General features: G+C 37.0%; 1 protein-coding gene across 4 annotated transcripts in view; it reads right to left on the reverse strand.

The window, feature by feature from the left end:
* The window catches only part of LOC100927409 (serine/threonine-protein kinase Nek3), a 29,137-nt gene extending 27,064 nt beyond the window's left edge, over window positions 1-2,073 (reverse strand). The window contains exons 1-2 of one of the 4 annotated variants that reach the window (XM_012545260.3): window positions 2,019-2,073; window positions 1,475-1,607 (exon numbers count right to left, since the gene is read on the reverse strand). The gene's annotated coding sequence lies outside the window, so the exon portion shown is untranslated. Of the gene's footprint in view, window positions 1-1,474 lie in introns of all 4 variants that reach the window. The other 3 variants (XM_023499641.2, XM_031961965.1, XM_031961966.1) reach the window with 3 other exon arrangements.
* Window positions 2,074-7,113: the final 5,040 nt, after the last annotated feature.

Raw genomic sequence — 7,113 nt, forward strand, 5'->3', positions numbered from 1 at the left:
TGCAAAACATGATCCCTTTTATAAGGTAAAACTACCTTGAATGGAAGAAAAATGCTATAGAAAATTTAAATATAACAAAAAAGTGAGATGCAAATCATTTTTCTTCAAGGTTAAGTTCAATGATTTTTTTTTTTTTTTAATTTGATGTGATCTATTTTCTGTTAGAATTTAGGGATACTGCTGGGGACTGGACCTGTGTTTCTACAGGCATAGGAAGCTCCTGGTCTCAATCCAACAAGCATTTATTATGCACCTACTATGTGCAAAGCAATATGTTAGATGCTGGGAATATAGAAACTGAAAAGCAGCTCTTGTCCTTTTGAGGATCCATTCTGATGGAGGAAAAATGTATAACCAAGTCAAGTCTAAGTACATGATAATTTGAGGAAGGAAAGAGTATGAACAAATAGGAATTCATGGATGGCTTCCCCCAAGAAATGGCACATAAACTGAATTCACAGGATTCTCACAGAGATGAAGAGAAGGGGCAATTAATTGGCAATTAACAATATATACTAAGCCTCTACAAAGGAACAGACATGGGAAATAGAAACAAGTTCAAGAATAGCAATAGAATCATTTGGCTAGAATATGGGATATGAAAAAGTAGTAATGTGCAATAAAATTAGAGACATTAGGAAAATCCCTAGAAAAAATATATATAATTTTATTTTATTAAGGACTAATCAGCCAACCAGTAGAATTTTCCTATGTATTCTGAGGAAAATTTATCAATGAACAATGATCAAGGGCTATATACCCACTAACAACTTTTGATTTGGGGGACAATCATTATATTAAGATTACTAATTTATTTAGTTTTTTTAGGAGTTGGCAACAATTCTAGAAATTAATAAGAGGGGAATATCAATTACTGTCCCTTTAATATTCGCTTCTTTCAAATGGAACATTAATAATCCTTAGAATGAGGGCCTATGGGACTTAGAATCATAGGATCTAAAGGGGAAGAACCTTCAAGAATCATGAATTCAACACCTGGCCCAGTGAAGAAGCCCCTTTATATAATCCCGGGGCATTGGATTTTAACATCCTTAGAGACTGAATTAACCTCCTCACAAGGTGGTCTTCATCAATCAAATGGTTCCAATATATTTAATACTGATCGCGCCTCCTGTAAACTTCCCCCAATATTTGCTAATTCTATCCTGGGAAAATTAGGCAGGATAAATTTAACTCCTCTTCGACAAGGCGGTCCTTAAAATATTTGAAGACATTTATAATGCACTAATTTCACTTTTTAACGCTCCAGCCTTAGCCTGAAAATCTTTTCTATTATCACTGAGCTTCGTAATTTTTAAGGGGAAAAAAAATCCTTACCATTCCACCATATGCTCTTAGCATTTAAATAAATATAAAATTGCAAATGTTAATCAATACTAATCGCCAAAAAAAAAAAAAAAAGATGGAGAAAGGGGCTAGGACCTGCCGCTGTGCACGGAAGCTTGCGCCTTACCTCTCAAAGCGGAGTTCTGTGGTCCGCTGAGGGGACCACGGAGAACGCTTAAGGCTGCTTAGGAGAACTTACGCGGGTTTTTTACCCTTTTGTATCAGTGTTCAAGGGACCACCGCCAATTCCCCAAGCAGTACTTTAAAAAAATAAATAAATATTAGCAAGAAACGCCCGGGTTTCACTGAGACGCGCAGACAGCCGCGGAGGCCGCCTCTAGCGGAGCTCACAGGTGCCAAAGGGAAGGGACTCCCTCCCGCGGGGGTTGCCAGGAGCGGGGCGTGGGGGAGGGCGGGAAGGCGGGCTGCAGCAGCGGCCCAGATCTGGTGCAGGGAGGGCGGCTCCGGCGGACCTGCCCAGCCAGGAAGGGCAGGGCACGCGCTCTCACCCCTTTGTTTCCCCAGAGAGCTCCAGCGGCCCTAAGCCCCTTGCTGCAAAGCTCAGCTCTTCTCCCCGCCCTCCCAGGGAGCCAGTCCTTCTATACCCTCGTGCATCTGCAGCCCCGAGCTTCCCCGAGGCCGGCGACCCGGCAGCCCCCGGCAGCGCTCACCCCCAGCTGCGGAGAGACACCTCCCGGTCCGCCCACCGGGCGCGGAGGCGGGAACAGAAGCGCCCAGTAGAGAGGGGCACAATACTAGTGCGGCCGGGCCCTCGGTGAATTGGCTTTGTGGTTTTTGGATCAAAACCAAACACAAAAGCTATAGGGTACTTGTCTTTGAACTAGAACGATAGTATTCCGTGCTGGGTGTTAGTGTTTTTGCTCAAAAATTCCAAACGCTTAATGTACTATTTAAGTAATAGCTTAAATTTTAAAGTAGCATTGATATTGGGTGTTTTAATTGCTTATTACCAGTAATAATAATTTGAAAATAGTTTAATATAGTGGGAACTATCAGAACTCCTGTTCAATTAGATGAGTGGCTCAGGCAATTAACATTTATTAAGCTCTTACTATGTGCAAAGCACTGTGCTAGGTGCTGGGGAATCAAAGCAAAGCAAAAGACAAGGAGCTCACAATCCGCTGGGGGAGACAACTTGTAAATTACTAACTACAAACAAGTTCTACACAAAGATAACTAAGTACTGGAAATGGACCTTGGTCAGAACTCTCATAGGCAAAAGTTTTTCCACGGATGGAAGCATAGTATTTTCATTTTTTTGTCTATTTCTTTTTCTAATAGTTTTCCCCCTTTGGTCTGACTTTTCTTGCACATGACAAATATGGAAATATGTTTAAAAGGATAGCATATATTTAATCTATGTCAGATTACTTGCTGTCCTGAGGAAAGGGGAGGTTAGGAGGAAGGGAAAAAAATCTGGGACACAAAATTTTACAAAAATGAATGTTGAAAACTATCTTTACATGTATTTGGAAAAATAAAATGCTAATGGAAAAAAAAAAAGAAAAAGAAAGTTTTTCCATAGGATTCCTGCAGAATATAGAGGAATTCTGCAATCATCTCTGCAGTGCACAGAGCAGCAGTCGACAGCAATCTGGCCTCACTCCAACATAGGACAAGCAGACTAGCTCAAAAATAAGGGAGTGAATTAAAAGGATTGCCTTACCACAGTGAAAACCCAGTTGAGGTCATGTGTATTGCATCACTGGTAGGGATCCCACTCAGCAGTTTCAGCATTTTCTCCAGCATCAGATAAGAAGGGGCAAAGACAGCTGTGGTGGGAAAAGATCCAAGGCTGAAGCTTGACAAAATCTTTGATGGGACTCAAAAGAAAAAGATAATGTAGAATCAAAATTATCTATTTTATCTTTAGTAATTGCTTCTCTCCCTTATTAAGTGAAGAATACAACTTTTCCCATATCTGCAAAAGGAATATGATCTACTTGTAATTTTTTAGATATGATCTCTCATAACAGGATCCTGTATGGAATGTATTGTGGGATATGATGTGGAATTAAGGTATAGAACTAATTTCTACCAGAATGCCTCCCAGTTTTTCCAGCGTTGCCACTACCACCTCTCAGGTCAGGCTCTCATACCTTGGACTACTGCAGTAGCCTATTGGTTGTTCTGCCTATTAAGAGACTTTTCCCCACTCCAGTTCATCATCCACTCAGCTCAATGTGGACTTCCCAAGGCAGAGATTTGACTAGCACCTTCTTCACTAAACTCCAGTGACTCCTTATTATGTCCAAGACCAAATATGACACTGACATTCTTGCTGTTCATTAGACAAGACAGTCCATCTCCCAATTCCTGTTTTCTCTAGTTAACCCCCATTCCTGGAATGTTCTCCCTCATCTCTGCCTCTTAACTTCCTTGGCTTCCTTCAAGTCCCAGCTAAAGTCCCATCTATACCGAAAGCTTTTTGCTACCTATTAATTCTAGTGCATTTCTTCTATTATTAATTTATTTCTGAATATAGCTTGTTTGTTCATAGTAATTTGCATGAGGTCTCCTTCTTTGTATCCTCAGCATTTAGTGTAGTGTCTAACATGTAGGCACTTAATGTTTATTGACTAACACAACTGATTGGTATTAAGTAATACATATATTTTTAATAGTAATATGCCATAAGTGTCTTAGCTCTAGTTTCTTCAATTAAGTTGTTTAATTTTATGTTATCCATTTTATGTTATATTTATATATATATAATGTTATATATAACATATATATGTTATATATAACATATATATGTTATATATATCTCTCACTGAGAGATTAAAATATCTTGAAACTTGTATTATTTTCTATACTTTGTAATTCAGTTAATTTTCCCTTTAAGAATTTTTATGCAAAGGCATTTAGAACATGTAACTTTATTATTGATATTGATTTGTTGTCTATGGTTCTTTTCAATATGAGGTAGTTTCTTTATCTTCTTTTATGCTGTGAATTTGTTTTTGCTTTGTCTGGTAGCATAATGGCAGCTGGACAGCTCAGAGGCCAGGACCTTGATTCAGGAAAACCCCAGTTCAAATGTGGCTTCAGACACTTACTAGCCATAAGACTTTGGGTAGCTATTTAAGCTATTTGCCCTAATTCCTTGAAGAAGGAAATAACAAATCATTACAGTATCTTTGCCAAGAAAATCCAGGGACAATATCGTCTGTAGGTTCACAAAGAATCAGATATGATCAAATAACAAGAGTATGATAACCCTGCTTTTTTTTTTTTTGGTTCACTTGACATATAGTAGATTTTGTTCCAGTCTTATTTTTATTGTTTTTTTTTAAGCTGTATTTCTTGTAAGCAACTAGTTTTTGTTTTCTTATTGAATATCAATTTTTTTTCATTTTATTAGATTGTTTACTCTATTTATAAAGTTGGAGTTAGTCTTATATTTTCCTCTATTGGTCTCTAACGTATTCTCCAACCCTCCTCCTGAATTAGGAAGTTCTTTGTTATGCTTCCTTTGTAAATATCATACTTTATCTCTTCAATTATTTTGGTTTAATTTACTTTAAGGCAATCCTATTCATATAGTTTCTCTTTCCTCTCACCTTCAAGCTGTCCCATTTTTTATTCCTTTCCCTAATATTGGAATTTGAATTCCTTTTTCTTCCTTTTACCTAGTCATTTAATTTATCTCCTTTTTTCTGTTAGTCAAGTAAAAGCCACTTTCCTCTAGTATTCTTCTATTTGTTCTCATTTTCTGTGCCTTCTAAAAAAAAGGATTTCTCCCATTCTCCTCTAAACTTTTAGTTTTAGATTGAAGTTCTGATATTTGTTGGTTTTTAAAAAAATTTCCCTGTATTCCCCATGGAATTAAAAACTAAGATATCTTTTATCATTCTCTCTTCCAAAGTTTCTATAGACTGTCTTAGAGATTTTGCCTTTTCTTCTGTTGAGCCTTACTCTTAGATCACTTCTAAAAGATGAGATGCTGGAATTACTACTCCTATAGTTTTTTCTTTATTTCTAATTTTTCAGTTAATTACTACTCTATGGTGTCCCCATAACTAATTTCCCCCACTTTTTACTGTGAAATCTTTTTTGAAACTATGCTCTCACCTGCTTCCAGATGTCAGTTACCCCCAGGGGCTTAGATTCTCCTTCTTCCTGGCAGCCCTTTTTGTAGTGACAAGAAACTGGAAACCGAATGGATGCCCATCAATTGGAAAATGGCTGAATAAATTGTGGTATATGAATATTATGGAATATTATTGTTCTGTAAGAAATAACCAGCAGGATGATTTCAGAAAGGCCTGGAGAGACATACATGAACTGATGCTAAGTGAAATGAGCAGAACCAGGAGTTCATTGTACATGATAACAATAAGACTATAGGACGATCAATTCTGATGGATGTGGCTCTCTTCAACAATGAGATGATTCAGACCAGTTCCAACTGTTCAGTAATAAAGAGAACCAGTTACACCCAGAGAGAAGACTGTGAGAATTGAGTGTGGACCACAACATAGCATTTTCACTCTTTCTGTTGTTGTTTGCTTGCATTCTTGTTTTCTTTCTCAGTTTTTTTCTTGATTCAATTTTTCTTGTGCAGCGAGATAACTGTATAGCTATGTATACATATATTGGATTTAACATATATTTTAAGATATTTAACATGTATTGAACTACCTGCCATTTAGGGGAAGGAGTGGGGGGAAGGAGGGAAAATTTGGATTTGTAAGGGTCAGTGTTGAAAAATTACCCATGCATATGTTTTGTAAATAAAAAGCCTTAATTTAAAAAAAAAAAAAAAGGAATATCACTCACTAAAAAAAAACAAAAACAAAAACACAAAACAAAACAAAACAAAACTCTCCTCCTGATGTTGTCCATTAAGGCAAAAAAACAATCATAGATATTGGTCTTTTGAAATACCAAGTTCCTAACTATGCCCATTCATTGTAAGGTCATAACTTTCTCCATGGGAGAGTTCTTCAGTAGTACCCACTTGCATCAGTGAATTATGATTTCCTTTCTTGCTTCTTTTTCGGCCCCTTTCTTTGCACTGATTCACCTGCAGGCTTTCTTCTGAGACTACAATTATTATTTTTCCTTCTCTATTTGCCATTAACTTGATTAGGGTACAGCACATATTCTCCTGTCTTCTTTCTCTCCTTTCCCCTTTTATAAGCTCTCTCATTCAGTAGTTCCATTTCTCCAAAAATACATTGACTCATCTATAGATGGGGTATTTCAAGGATTAGTCCATATTTCAGGCTTGTCCATACATCACCACTACTTCTAATTAAGTGCTGTTTTCATATTTATCAGTACTTATACAAACAAATCTCTAAATAGCCTGTCATCTTGTCGTTAACATCTTTACTTTTTTTCTGGGGTAAATCATTTTGTTATCTAGTATTTTCATTAGTTGCTATATATGTTTAACTTTCTTTTATTTCTCTTGTAAGGCAAATAAATTGCTTATCCATGGTTTTATTTGCAAGTTTCAACTGCTTCTCCTTTTTGAATGTCTCCCCTCAGCCCATCCTCATTATTAGATTTGCAAAGGTATCTCATTATGGGTTGCATCTTCAGCTACCTTTGCTTTTTGGAACACTTTATTCTTATCTCATAACTTTTAGGGTGTATGTTTTTCAGATTGCCTCTCCTTTATATCTAACTCTCGTTTGTAAGCAGAATTTTTAATTCCACCGTTTGAATTTGCAGCAAGCTATAGATACCACACACTTACTCCATCCCCTGCCAAACCTATAGAAATCTCTTTTC

This window comes from Sarcophilus harrisii, chromosome 3 (genome assembly GCF_902635505.1).
Source record: "Sarcophilus harrisii chromosome 3, mSarHar1.11, whole genome shotgun sequence".
Classification (NCBI taxonomy): Eukaryota; Metazoa; Chordata; class Mammalia; order Dasyuromorphia; family Dasyuridae; genus Sarcophilus; species Sarcophilus harrisii.